General features: G+C 42.5%; 1 long non-coding RNA gene across 3 annotated transcripts in view; it reads right to left on the minus strand.

The window, feature by feature from the left end:
• Positions 1-14,937, minus strand: part of LOC121139479 — a 47,279-nt gene that overhangs the window by 17,968 nt on the left and 14,374 nt on the right. Inside the window, exon 1 of one of the 3 annotated variants that reach the window (XR_005876434.1) lies at positions 13,346-13,697. The exons of 1 other annotated variant lie outside the window; for it this stretch is intronic. This is a non-coding gene — a long non-coding RNA (uncharacterized LOC121139479). Of the gene's footprint in view, positions 1-2,597; positions 2,683-13,345; positions 13,698-14,937 lie in introns of those variants that run through there. One more of the 3 variants, XR_005876433.1, reaches the window with a different exon arrangement.

Consider the following 14,937-nt stretch of genomic DNA (forward strand, 5'->3'; position numbering starts at 1 on the left):
CCACTTCCACACCTTCTTTATACACTTATGTAACTCAAACCCTAGTTGTGACAAAAACTGTTCCTGAATTTTACAGATTTCTATAAAATTTCTTATGCAATAGGAATTTCTTTAAATTACATATGAGGTACATTTCTTACTATAAATTTTTAATGAGATACGTTAGCTTCAAACTGACCATCCTCCTGTCTCAACCTCCTGACAAATTAAAATTCTGCTCAGCAACAATAAGAAAAACAAAGTTGTCACTTTGTCTCAACAGCCTTCTGAGGGTGGCCATTAAGCTAGAACTGCAAACAACTCTCCTGCTAAAGGGTCTGGTTCTCGGGTTACTTTTCAAATGGATTTTTAAATGCCCACTCTGCTTTTTTAACTGTTGAGTAAAAGCTAGGATAACAAGCCAAAAGTCATGTTTTATCACAGCCCCAGAACATGTGGAGCACTCAAGTGACTCCAGTGTCATCTCTTAGCCAAGGCAAGGGACATCCAGACCTGGTCCCCAGACCAAGCCCTATGAGTTGAATCTCAGGACAAACCAGAAAAGAGAATACATGTGACTATGTTGTCCCACTGGTCTGCCCCAGAGTAAGGGATGAGTCCCTCGATGTCTTCCCTGACTCATGTGCCAGGCCCCTTAATGTGATAATGAGCCACTCATACAGTGTTCTCATTATCCTCAAAGGGTCAACAAGAGTTGAGCATGAGAACATTTAGTCATAAAACCCTTACTAAGGCCTCTCTGAGAACTGCCTATCTCTCCGAGGCCCACCTCAGAGCCTCATTGTCATAAATTCAGGTTTGGTGAAAAGGTAACACCCCTTTTCTATTCATTTTTTGTTTGTTTGGTTGGTTGGAGGTTTTGTTTTATTTCCAGCAGGAGTGGTAGGGTCACTATATATAAAATGGATTTTATATAATACATATATATATGTGTGTGTGTATATATATATATGTATATATATATATAACATTTTGTGTACATTGGTGTTTTACCTACATGTATGTCTCTGTGAGGGTCTCAGATCACCTGGAATAGGAGTTACAGACAGTTGTGAGCTGTCATGTAGGTGATGGGAAATGAACCCAGGTCCTCTGGAAGAGCAGCCAATACTCTTACCCATTGAGCCAGCTCTCCAGACCCTGGTAAATTTACTTTTGTGGTTATTATCTTTCAGTAAGACTGACTTAAAAATTAAAGGATATCATTTTGCTTATGTATAAGACCGACTGGCCACAAGATCATGCCCTGTAGTGACCCCATGCCCTGTAGTGACCCTATGCCAATCTGTGTCTCACTAATGATGTTTATATTGATTTTATGCTGAAATAATCATAGGATTAGATAGAATATATTCCTAAAACGTATTTCCCTAGTTTCTTTTTTACTCTTTTAGTGTGGTTACTAGAAAAATTTAAATTACAGAATTATACACACTACCTATCTACTCAACATCATCCATTTTGAACATGATTAATGACGATGAAATACTTAAGTACCTGACTGTTACTGTTACTCAGCTTGGAGCATCCCACGTAAAAATGTCCAGGTGAGAAGTAGCCTCATTCAAAGCTAACTGCTGTATTCATGTCGGCCTTTCCATCTTTTAGTTTGGGACTCAGAATGGCCTGTTCTTCATTTCATATGACATGTCTCCCCAGACCCTAGCTAATCCTGCTAATGCCTGCTGTTATTCTGGCCTGGCTGTTCTTGTGAGAATGACTGTGCTGCCATTTAGGCTTCCTGGGCCTCTCTGTAGGAGCATCAAACCAGACAACCAGAAGTTACAAGAGGAATCAGCTGGTGATATCACTATTTAAGTACCTAAAGAAGGTACATGCCCTTTTCATCCAAAATGGGGTGTTCTGGTTAGGTATGTTTGAGAAGAGAACATTACTTAGCCAAAGGACACAGACAGCAAACTCGATGTTTACAAGATAAAGAGGTTAAATGGTTCCCCTAGGGAATAGGGCCCATTGGGGGTGGCGGGGACCAAGGGTTAGGCACTAAGCCTTCCCCACTAGTTAAATGGCCCAGTCACATCTGATTTTGGTGATCTCTCTCTACCCCGTCACCTGCCCCACACAGAGCCGAGCTGCCCAGTGAGAAGAGCAGTAATTATTGGTGATATGGCGAACACTCATCTAAGCTCCTGGTCCTTAGGAGGCAGAAGACAGTGACCAAAGGAAGCCATAGGCAATTGAAAAGCAAAATACGGAACTATTAATTTCAAAACATAAAACTGAAAGTTTTATATGTTTTTTAAAAATGTTTTCTAAATCTTTGCAACTCTGCACATGTTCTGACGTCTTTGGATTATCCCCTGCCTGCTTTTGTTTTCCTGCTGGTGGTCTGCCTGCAGCTGAGGTCTCTGCTTTTGGAACAATATAGTATCTTTTTGCCTCTGAATCTCTTCACAGTTGTCTGCAGAAAGCACTGTGCTGTCTGATTTATCTCCCACAGTTCCTTGTACTTTGGCTGGTATAGAAAAATACACAATTTTATACACAGAGACCGTGTGACTTCATTTCTGATCTGAATATCCACCACCATTTCACTAGACCAGAATGTGATGAACCAAACAGGTCACTACAATCACCGGGCACATTATTGACTCCATGCCAGGGTTCTTTCTTCTTCTTCTTCTTCTTCTTCTTCTTCTTCTTCTTCTTCTTCTTCTTCTTCTTCTTCTTCTTCTTCTTCTTCTTCTTCTTCTTCTTCCTCTTCTTCCTCTTCTTCCTCTTCTTCTTTTTCCTTTACTCAAAATCAAAAAAGAGCACTTGTGGACACCTACCATAAACTGTGATAAGCTATCTGAACAGTCACAATATTTGTTCTTAAGGAAGATTCTGACACAATTCAAGTTTCAATATAGAATTTATTTTAAGCTAAGGAAATGTTAGAGGGGGAGATGCAGAAACTGTGAACTCAACTGGGAAATCACTTAGCTGGCTCTTCCAGGGGCCTCAGAAGGCCTCTTTTCTTCAAGAAAGAACATTTATAAAGAACCATGAGAGACAGAATGGTGGAGCCCTTTCTAGTTAAGACACACTGGGGTTTAATTTTGGACAAAGGAAACAGTTTTCCAAAATAGACCCTTCTGGAAAGTCACCAGATGAGCCTATCTGAGGGCCTGATGCTTCTCATCGAGCTGGACTTTCCCTTCCTTCCCTTCCAGGTTTCCAGTGTTTCTCCTAAGATCAGGTTTCAGTTCTTCAGAGGTGTGCTGACTTTAAAAAGAAGGTGTGTGTGTGTATGAGTGAGTGAGTGTGAGTGAGTGAGTGTGAGTGAGTGAGCATGTGTGTATGTGAGTGCGTGTACACATGCGTGTGCTTGCACATGTGTTGGGTACTTGAAGAACATAAAAGAGTGCATCAGATGCCCTGGAACTAGAGTTACAGGCTGTCATGAGCTGCCCAGTTTGAGTGCTGGGAACTGAACCTGGGTCCTCTGAAAGAGCAGCCAATGCTCCTAACCACTGAGTCATCTCTCTAACCCCATGGTATGAGGCTTTTTTTTTTTTTGAGACAGGGTTTCTCTGTATTGTTTTGGAGGCTGTCCAGGAATTTACTCTGTAGACAAGGCTGGCCTCGAACTCACAGAGATCTGCCAGCCTCTACCTCCCAAGTGCTGGGATTAAAGTCGTGCGCCACCAATGCCCGGCTGTGGTGTGAGTTTTAAGAAGAGAGAGACATAAAAACAGAGAGGAAAAGTTCAAACTATTTAAATCTCACCACATATAGTAGATTCTTTTAAAACATCATTCCAAAGAACAGCAGTGAATTAAAAAATACCAAACAAGAAAATTTATAAAGAGTAAAATTAGCAATATAGACATAATATTTTTGAATATATCATATGTGAAAAAAACCTTTCAACGGGGGCATCTCAAGAGGACTTTGTTTTCAGTCTGAGCATGGGGTCACTAGCTCACTGTGCACATCACTGACTTCATACCCTTGTTCTTTTTGCCCCATCTCACAAATAGTCGTGGGGGGAACCCACTTTATTTGTCAAAGCTTTAAAAATAGATTTATCTTTTAAAATGAAAGGCCACACAGAGAAGTACAAAGTTCTGCACATTATCAGTTTCTTTTTTTTTTTTTAACTCGGTGGCATCTTTATTGCCATGGTCTTGATTTTTTAATAACTTACATCCATTCGGCATCCTCAGATCCACAAGCATTGCAGAAATTCCAAGAAACCTCATCATAAAGGCTATTCCTTCATGGCTCCCTCTATAAAAGGGAGTTGTACTTTGTGGGATTACAGCCCTCTGTTCAGACAAGGACGGAAAACTCTTTTATGGTTCTTTTGTTCTCTCCAGATACCCACAGAGGAAGGCTGCTGGCGTATTTGTTTTATTGAAAGTTTGATCCAGGAAAACATAAAACCCACAGAGAAGAATGAAGCTGAGGACTCCGTGAGGAGAGGGCTTTCTTCCTTGAAGGGTTCAGGCTCTTCTTGGAGCAGGGCCTTGTGGTACAGCACTGTAATCCCGCTGCTAGAGAACCTGACACAGGAGGATCACAAGGACCACCTGGGCTACAGGGAGAGCCCAAACAAGCTAGTGGGTCCCTATCAAAACTAAAAAGTAAAGATAGAGCTGAGGAAACAACACAGGGACATTGGGCTGACCTGGCATGTATGAGGCCACCAGATTTTTTTAAAAGCAATCTTATAAAAATAAATAACAATGAAACAAAACCCTTCTTTCATTTGTTTTCTTCAAGACAGGGGTTCCCTGTGTAGCCCTGACTTTCATGGAACTTGCTCTGTAGACCAGGCTGGCCTTGAACTCTCAAAGACCCACCTGCTTCTGCCTTCCAAGTGCTGTGATTAAAGGTGGGTGGTACCAAAATCCCTCTAAGTGATAACTGACTAAAAGTGTAAAGTTCTAACTCCACCTTGACATAATGAGTGAAATGTTTCCTATCACATTATCACCCTCTGTAAAGTTAATATTGTCACCTGACCGATCTAAAGTCACCTAGGAAACAAGCCTCCAGACCTGCCTGTAGGGTGTATCTATGTTAGTTAATAGATGTGGAAGATTTCAACTATGGAATCCCCGTGTTCCAGGCTGGGGCTGAATGAAAAGGAGAAAGTGAACTGAACGTGAGTGGAGTTGGTTGGTTTTTCACTCTTTGGCTCTTTTGGGGGCCCACCACCTAATTCCCAAATAACCACACATGGAGTCGTATTCTTTCTCATAGACCCACGGCTTTGGCTTAGCTTGTTGCTAGCCAGCTTTTCTTAAATTATCCCATCTACCTTTTGCCTCCAAGCTTTTTCCTTTCCTTAATTCTGTATATCTTACTTTCACTATTTCTCCATGACTGGCTGTGTGACCGGGTGGCTGGCTCCTGATGTCCTCCTCCTTCTCTCATTCCTTCCTTTCTTCTCTTTTTATCCTTTTATTTCTTCTTTCTGCCTGCCTGCCCCGCCTATCCTTTCTCCTGCCTAGCTGTTGACCATTCAGCTCTTTATTAGGCCAATCAGGTGTTTTAGTCAGGCAAAGTAACACAGCTTCACAGAGTTCAACAAATGCAGCATAAAAGAATGCAACACATCTTTGCATCATTAAAACAAATGTTCCACAGCATAAACAAATGTAACACATCTGAAAATAATGTTTCACAACAACACATGAGCATTCAACTCTCTCTCTCTCTCTCTCTCTCTCTCTCTCTCTCTCTCTCTCTCTCTCTCTCTCTCTCTCTGCTTCCTGACTGAAGATACAATGTGACCAGCTGCCTCAGGCTCTGACCGCCATGATTCCCCTGCTATGATGGAATTACAACCCCAAATAAATCCCTGCTTCCTTAAATTGCTTTTATCATCAGAGCAACAGAAAAGGCAACTACTATTCCATTCCATCTCCAGCTAAAGATGCTCCCCCTCTACCTGTTCAGCACAATTCTAGCATCCCATAGTCACTGAAAATATAATATGAAACCTGAACTCTGGATGCTTCTTACATGGGATGCCCTTTCCCCAAACCATGAGGGCCATAGTACAACTTAGAAAAAAATGAAGCAGCCTTAAATGTCTGGGCCACCAAATCTTCCAAATGAAAGCAAGGATACAACCAAAAACCAGGTAAGGGTTCCTCCTTAATAGATGATGTAGCATTTTTGAAAACAAAAGAAAACAAAACTGAGAGGAGAATGAAGGTGAGTAAAGCAGAGGTAAATAAAGAGGAGCGTGGAGGGAGAGGAGACTGGAAATTTCTGCTAAGATCCTGATGCACTTTTATCAACCATTCAGTGTATGAGGTCATCACTAATCCTTAAAAATGCTAGAGTCAATGCATTATGATTTACACTGAACTGTGAATGTCTACAAACTAAGCCTTTCTACTTTAATTTCTCTTCTTTTGAGTTTGCCACTCATTTATTTCATAACTTGCCAACCAAACTAATTGTATAGCCCATCAAGAAGGCAATAAATGGAAACATCACTTTCCTGTTTAAGGAAGCAAATAATGCATGTCTAAAAGCAATGGTTTCTCAACCTGTGTTTCTCAATACCTTTGGGGTCGCATATCAGATATCCTGAGAGTAAGATATTTACATTACAATTCATAATGGTAGCAAAACCACCCTTATGAAGTAGCAACCAAATAATTTTATGGTTAGGGGTCACCAAAACATAAGGAACTGTATTAAAGGGTCACAGCATCAGCAAAGTTGAGAACCACTGGCCTGAAGAAAAATAAATAAAATATACATCTTACAGCAATTTTGTCTTTTATTTACAATCAGTAGGCATCCAATGGTGAACTAGTGTGTACAGAATGTAAACACATATTAATTTCTCCCTGTGGACATTGCTGGTGATAATGTTAACGAAGTATTCACACACCCCAGAAATCTGTAAGTTGCATTTGTTTTTCAGAAAACAAGCCTGTGTATCTCCATTCTCACTGACTTTTCTCTTTTCAATCTGCTGTAGAACAGGTCAGGGGAAGGTGTCTAGCACAGCCTTAATCAGGATGTTTAACACTTAAAGTTAAAAGTAGAGGACCATCTACATGCGGGGATTCACGGGCACTGACTCCGGGGGCAAGACCTCACATTCCTGTGCTATCCACTTCCTCCCCTAAAAATGATCAGTGGCAAAACCCTTCTTTAATTGGAAGTAAAAAGAAATCAAACCTAATAACTGAAGGCAGAGAAGATCAAGAGAACAAACAGACTAAGGCAAGTAATACAGACAGACCACAAGTATGCTCTCTGGGGATAGCTGGTGTCCACAGGCCACGTTCTAAGGAGTACTGACAACAGGGATTATTTTTTCAACTTATTCAACCTCTTCATTTTTATCACCATTTCCTTGAAAATAAAGTGTTGTCAATAGAGATGTCTCACACATAATGAAAACAAGAAAATCTCCCCCACATGCCTGAGAACTTCAAATAAACATTTTGATGCTCTGTGCCCTGTGGTTATTTCACCCTTTGTATTCAATGGATGTGAGCACAGATAATATGCCAGGCATGTACTGGGTGATGGGGACAGAAGGGGCAGAGAAAAAGCGAGGTTATGGCTTAATGGATGCAGGTCAAGCAACTAGGTAATGGGAACACAATGGTGTAAATGTAACGCATTTCAACGCTCAGCTCCTCTCTTTAGCAAGGCCAGCAACAACTGAGTGCAGGCTACCATTTTGAGATGGTAGAAAGGCACAGAAAGTATTGTTATCCCTGCTTTGAAGAGGAAGTCAGGAAACACCATCCACTTGAGCCTTGATGTGTCTATTTAGAAATTCCAATCCAAAGCCATACAGGGAAATTGATGTGTGGTCAATTAAAGGCTTGAAAGAATAGCAAGGTGTCCCTACCCTATGCCCAGGGGCCATAAGACTCCCTTGTGTGGTTATTATATATATGTATAATACATATATATATATATGTATATATATCAGTTCTTTCCCATTGTACCAGTCAGGGTTCTCTAAAGGAACAGAACTGATAGAATGAATACACACACACACACACACACACACACACACACACACACACACTAGACTGCCTTACAGGGTTTGGTCCAGGTAATCCAACAATGGCTACCTCATGATTGAAAGACCAAGCAAGAATCTGATGGTTGTTCAGTCCATGGTCCTGGCTGTCTCTACAGTCTCAATCCAGTGCTGGAGTCCTGGAGGATTCCTAGACCCTGGAGGATCCCTGCAGATCTTCATTCAGTCTACATTGGAAGGGATCCTGAAGAAGCTGCATTTCCTACTGGCTGTAGCAACAGGATAGTTGAACTTGCCAGTGAACATGAGGGCAATCAGGCAAAACAGAGTCTTTTGTACAGAGTGCTACCAGAAGGTGTGGCTGAGACTCAAGGTTGGTCTTCCTGCTTCATGTAATTTATTAAGAGCATCCCTGACAGCAGTACCCAACAGCTTGGGTTTTAGTTGATTATTGGCATAGCCACCACACCCACGCTTGCCCTTAGAGTCTAACACCTCTAGGGTAAAAGTATTTTATAAGGTAACCTATGGCAGAATAGAAGACAGAAATTCTGAATATAGTAACTCAGGAGGTGCAAGCAGAAAACCAACATTTCATTTACAATAGTGCATAAGTAATATTATACCTTGTTCTAGTTCAGTGCCCATTTCTTTGTGTGGCAATCAAAAAAAATTTAAGAAGGAAACTAATATTTTCAATCCCACTACTTAACTTCCTACCTTATGACTACCCTTTAAAAACAAAACACTTTCTATCCCTCCTCTAACTGTAGGGCTTGAAGACCTCCCCCACCCCAGGTTCTACCTCCATCCAAGCAGAGACTGACAGACGACACTCCCCTGGTGACAGGCATAAATGTGGGAAGACGGAGGAGAAATGAAAAATAGAGCATCATGGAGCTGTCAAAGGAAGAGGCAGACTAGAAAGTATAGGGTCAAAAGAAAAGGACTTATTGAGATTCGCACTATAACATTCTCCAAGGATTTAAAACTAAAGCCTGAAAGGCATGAGCAGAAGTGAAAAAACAAGCTGTTTTTCAGTTTCCCCCACTCTGAGGACTTGGATGGTGGTGGTGTGCTGACTAGATTTTATATCAACTTGACACAGCTAGAATCATCTGAGAGGAAGGAACCCCAATTGAGAAAATGTCTCCATAAGGTTTGGCTGTAGGCAACCCTGTAGGGCGTTTTCTTAGTTGGTTATTCATTTGAGAGGGCCCAGCCCATTGTGGGTAGTACCACCTCTGCTGTAAGAAAGCAGACAGAGCAAACCATTAAAAGCAAACCAGTAAACAGCATCCTCCATGGCCTCTGCATCTGCTCCTGACTCCAGGTTCCTTCCCTGCGTGAGTTCTGACCATCTATTCTTTCAATGGACTGTGATTCAGGGTACACGAGCTAAATAAACCCTTTCCTCTCCAAGATGCTTTTGAATATGGTAGAAAAATAACTAAGATGGGCATTTTGAATGAGAATAACCACCACCACCACCACCACCACCACCACCACCATCACCACCACCACCACCACCATCACCACCACCACCATCCCCAACTCATATGTTTGAACACTTGATCTCCAGATGGTGGAACTGTTTGGGAAGGATTAGGTGCAGCTTTTTTGAAGGAGATATGTCCCTGGAGTGGGTTGGAGGGGGCAGGATCTGAGGTTTCAAAAGACTCATGCCATTCTTAGTGTGCTCTCTCTCTGCCTCCTGGTTGTGGGTAAAGATGTGAGCTCTCAGCTGTTCCTGCTACCATGCTTTGCTCCTCCATCATGGACTCTAGCCCTCTGAAACCCTAAACCTATTAAATGTTTTCTTTTATAAACAAATGATACACCTCCCTTAGAAGGAAAGCTTAGATTATCCAGTTTATCCAAACACCAGGTATTAGTCCGAATTATTTTTAAAACAAGGAAATAGTTGGGACAGAGTTAAGGTACTTTACATTGCAAGTGACAGAAAACCCAACCTCACCTAGCTTAAGAAATGAATATTTTATGGGTTTGCCAAACCGCAAAGTCTATACAGGAGCTTACCATTTAAAGGGGCGTGGTGCAGCCATCGTGCCTTTAGGCTTTGCCTCTACCAACTCTTCCTGTGGATATGCTCTGACCCCAGAGGGACGGTTCTAGATAGTCCAGGTCACAGTTTCACAACCCCCGCCTAACAGAGGGAAAATCGCTTCCTCTACAGTTAAAAGAGCAGTGCCCAGACTGGGTTTCTTTTGCTTTCACAGATGTCCTTTGAATCACATGGGCATGTATGAGCAAGAAAATGGACAGCACAAACTGGCTTGTTTTAATCCAGTTACACAGTCTACTCCTGGGCCCAGGGTTAAAGCCATCCTGACATGAAGTGCAGGCACTGGAAATGAGGGAGCATGCTATCAAACTAAAAGTGGGCCCACAAGTAGGTCTCATAGTCCTGACTGCCAAAATCAACAGACATTCATGATGGGGCTTCAGAGAAGAGGAGTTCTTGGAACCAAGTTGCAAAGGTTGAGGAGGAATTTAACAGACCAAAGAAGCTTTGATGAGAGCAAACACACTATCCAATGCAGGGAAGAATCACACAGGCAGAGAAAAAATCATGTTTATCCCCCGAAAGGAAAAGCAAGTGCACCTGTAAGTTGGTTACTCATCAGTTGTTAACTGACTAGATTTGGAATTGCCATGGAAACACACCTCTTGTGTGTGCTTATAGGGATGTTTCTGGGAAGGCTTAATTAATGCAGAAGACCTACCCTAAATGTAGACTGCATAAAACCATGGACTAGGGTCCTAAACCGAGTCAAAAGTGAGAGTGAGTTGGGCACCAGTATTTATTGCTCTCTGCCTCCTAATTGCGGGTGTTACATGTCCAACCACCTCACACACCAACTGTAACGAGTCCTCCCCCTATGAGGGACTGTACTTTCCAACTGGGAGCCAAAATGAAACTGTTCAATCTTAGGTCACAGCAGCAAGAATAACATAAACGGTCTGTGTGAGTGTGCATTTGGGAAATGTTAATCCTTGAGGCTATAAAAACTGGCTGCTCTGGGATTGGAGCAATAGCTCAGTGGTTAAGAGCGCTTGCTGTTCTTCTAAAGGTCCCAGATTCAATCCCCATCACCCACATGATGGCTCATAACCATCTGTACTTCCAGTTCCAGGGGATCTGAGGCCCTTTTCTGGTCTCCATGGGCACCATGTATGTGCATGGGGTATACATGCATACATGAATGCAAAACACCCATACGAATAAAATAAAAATAAATCTGGGGGGAAATTGGCTTATCACAGCAATGGGGAGATGTTTCCCATAAAAGATTAAGGAATTCATATCTCCATCAGGGCATGATGGCGTAGAGCTGTAATCTCAGTACTGGAGGAAGGGGAGGGGGAAAAGGCAAGTGTACCCTCAGTGGTTCACTAGCTAGGCAACCTAACTAAAATGGCAAGCTCCAGGTTTCAAGAGAGACCTAATCTCAAAAACTCAGATAGAAAGTAACAGAGGAATGTCTCTGTCCTGGCTAGCTTCATGTCATCTTGACACAAGATAAAAATCATCTGAGAGGTGGGGACCTTAATTAAGAAAAGATCTCCATAAAATCTGACAGTGGGCAAGCCTATAGGGCGTTCTCTTAATTAGTGTTTGATGAAGGAGGGCCCAGCCCATTGTGAGTGGTGCCATCCTTGGCTGGTGGTCCTGGGTTCTCCAAGAAAGCAGGCTGAGCAAGCCATGAGAGCAAGCCAGCAAGCAGCATCCTTCCATGGCCTCTGTGTCAGCTCCTGCCCCCAGGTCCCTCCCCTGCTTGAATTCCTGTCCTGACTTCCACTGATGACACACTGTTTTGTGGAAATGTAAGCTGAATAAAGCTTTTCCTCCCCAAGCTGCTTTGGTCATGGTGTTTCATCACAGCAATAGTAACCCTGACTAAGGCAACACTCAATATTGACCCATGACCTCCACCTATGTACAAATGGGCAAATGCATCCCACACATATGCATATATCACACATGCACACACACACATCCAAAAAATCAGCTGATCGCTGGACTTAATATGCTAACCGGGGAAACGTAAAATTTTGTCTTTCACGGAAAGGTGAAGAAGCATGACACAGTTACACTAAGTCAGCATTGATCCCTTGAGCTGCTTGAAAGGTCTGTCAGCTGAGGGAGTCAAAGTCCTTGAAAATGGACTGGAATCTCATTGAAAAGGGCCCTTATAAAATCTGAATTAAGATATTGATCATGGGGGTTTAAAAAGACGGAGCTAGGCTCGGGGAATGTAGAATTAGTAGACCTGATTCCGGATGCAAGAAGTATGGACGCTTCTTCCATAAGTTTCTGACTTAGAAGACTGTAACATCAGAGTATAGAATGGAAATTCACGAAAATAAATAATGATAATAAAAAGCGTAATTAACAAAGAAGTTTAAAAAAGGATACATGAGGACAGGTCGTTATGAGTCTTAAAACTAACTTTCCAACTCAAGTTCTTAAGAAAAAAATATGTTAGCAATTTTAGTTATCTTTCAGTATTCATGGTGAATCTGCTATGATAAAACGAATCCATTCACAAGCTCATCTGGCAGCTTCCCGGTGACCCCACCCCCAACCCCACCCCCAGGCCGCATCTGTTCCCCTTTATTTATGATGCAGCTGGCTGAGCAGTTGGGATCTGCATGGTGCTCCATCACAACAGAAAACAAACAATTCCGCCCCACCACCTTGGCTCCTCTTTATTTCAAACTCATAATAAAGTGACATATGAAGAAGGCCTTGTCACCCATCCAAGTCTGTAAATGGCACGGCCAAGATCAGTCTTAAAGTCCTGACTGTGGTGACACAGTATCTCTATAGGGTGAATTTTGAGATGGTAGAGTCGGTCTGAAGCCACCCTCGTATTTATTTATGTGTTTCCGTGTTTGTGAATGATCGCCCTACAGGATATCCTCTCTAAGCTTTGCAGCTGTTGATAATGGGTGTCTGCCCAAGTGTGGATGTCTTTTACAAACACGTTTATCATCTATCAACCATATTGGCTCGTCAAGACTGTGCAATCCGTGACTTGCAGCGTTCTTTCTCCTTCCTAATGGTTCTGAAACCACCGAACACTCTCCACATTGTCCCCGCCACCCTCTCTTCAGGAAAGAACTGAAAGCTGACTTTTTTTTCTGGGAGTTGATTAAACTGCTCTATGCTGAATCCACAGTGTGTAAGGCACTCGGAGCGGTTTTCTCGATGAATCAGCTGATTCTTTGTGCTTTACAAGCCAGTTAGTGAAAATGAGAGAAAACAGCTCATCCGATCAATACTCCGTGGCAAAGAAAACAAAGGGGGGAGATGAGGCTTAAAGACAATTACATCACCTTCTCTCCAGAGCTTAAATTAGGAGCTGTGCTTTCAGTAGCCGGGCAGATGGGTCTGGAATTCTGAACCGAGAACCGTTGGTGTTCCGATCTCTCTCAAGTCATTCCAACCATGAGAGTCCAGAAGAGGGCAGTGGGGTATCCGGCTGCTCCCAGGAGCATCTGTCCAAGCCAAAGGGTCCAGGTGAAACTAGATGCAGTCTGAGAGGCTCAGACCACCGTTCCCAAAACCCACTTAGAGCTCACCTCGGCTGCAAGATGTGCTACCCTACCAGCAGCAGTCAACGTAGCTAAAACCTCCATCATGCTGGGCAGCCAATTGTAGTTTTTTGGCATAAGCTCCCTGTTGCCTGGAGATGAGGAAGGTGCCAGCTCCCTGTGTAGGCTCCCTTTGGTTTCACTCATGTCTTCTTCCTACCCCATCCCAGTTTCATTTGCTTGCTTGGTACTCTTTCTCTCCAATCCTTTCTCCTTGGATGCATTTCTTCTCTCTCTCTCTCTCTTTTTTCTTTTCAAAATTTTTACAATTTTTCTTGAAGTACTCATTCCAGTTTTTTTTTTACTTCATTTGACAAATTGTTTTGGCCCTCAGAAAGTTACCTCAACATGAACACTAACAAAAATCAGATAAAGAAAATACCCCTCAACTAGATAAGCATTTTCTCATCAGATAAAATTTCTTAAAGTCCAACCCAAATAGTTCAAGAAATCGTGCTGGAAGTTAGGTGGGGGAAGGGGGGAGTCTTGAATTGGAGATTAACACGAACAACCTAGCAAGGCCCTACCCCCAGAATCGAAACAAACCAACAAATAAGAAATTATAGATGTATAAATACCGTTTAGTAAAGCTACACTCAAAGACACTCCTTTGGGCTCATTTTCTTTAACACTTCAATCAGCAAGATGCTGAAAGTTCTCTTGTCCTTAAACAGAAAGCAGCAATGCATGATGGAACCATCATCTACGTGATTTGGGACATATTGCCCAAACCCCTAATAACCCCCATCATGCCTAAAATATTCCTGCCCTAGAACTAGTGATGGAAAAAAAAAAAAAGCATGGTCGTGTTTCCAGGGCCTGGAAACAGCTCACCTATGAGTCCTGAAAAGCTTTTAACCAAATTAGACTGCTGATGTTTGGTGGTCACAAAAATGATGAGGGGAAGAGAGTTATCATTCATGTGCTGAAGGGAGGAACTTGGAGGCAGGGGGTCATCAGACAGACCTCGTCAATTCTGTTACCTGGGCTGCAAGGAACAGAAATGCAATTTAGACAAGCATAATTGAAGGAGGGACGGATTATTTAAAAGAAAAATCTAAGGGCCAAACTGAAAGGCAAGAACCCTTGAAATAGGCGTCCACAGTTCAGCCTGAGGAGTTTCTCCCCACACACTGGGATCTCTCATGAACAGTCAGGTGTCCGACTTGGCTGCAAGTGAGCTTCAAGAGTTCTCCTGAGCGTTGTCCCCACTGGCACTTCCAGGGAGTGGCTGGTTTTCCACTTCAGATTCCAGGCTACAACCCCCCCCCCCCCCAAAAAAAACAAACGGTGTTCTGATTGGTCCAAACTTGGTCAATAACACTTCTGAACCA

This window comes from Mesocricetus auratus, unplaced genomic scaffold, assembly GCF_017639785.1.
Source record: "Mesocricetus auratus isolate SY011 unplaced genomic scaffold, BCM_Maur_2.0 Super-Scaffold_15014, whole genome shotgun sequence".
In the NCBI taxonomy this organism is placed as follows: Eukaryota; Metazoa; Chordata; class Mammalia; order Rodentia; family Cricetidae; genus Mesocricetus; species Mesocricetus auratus.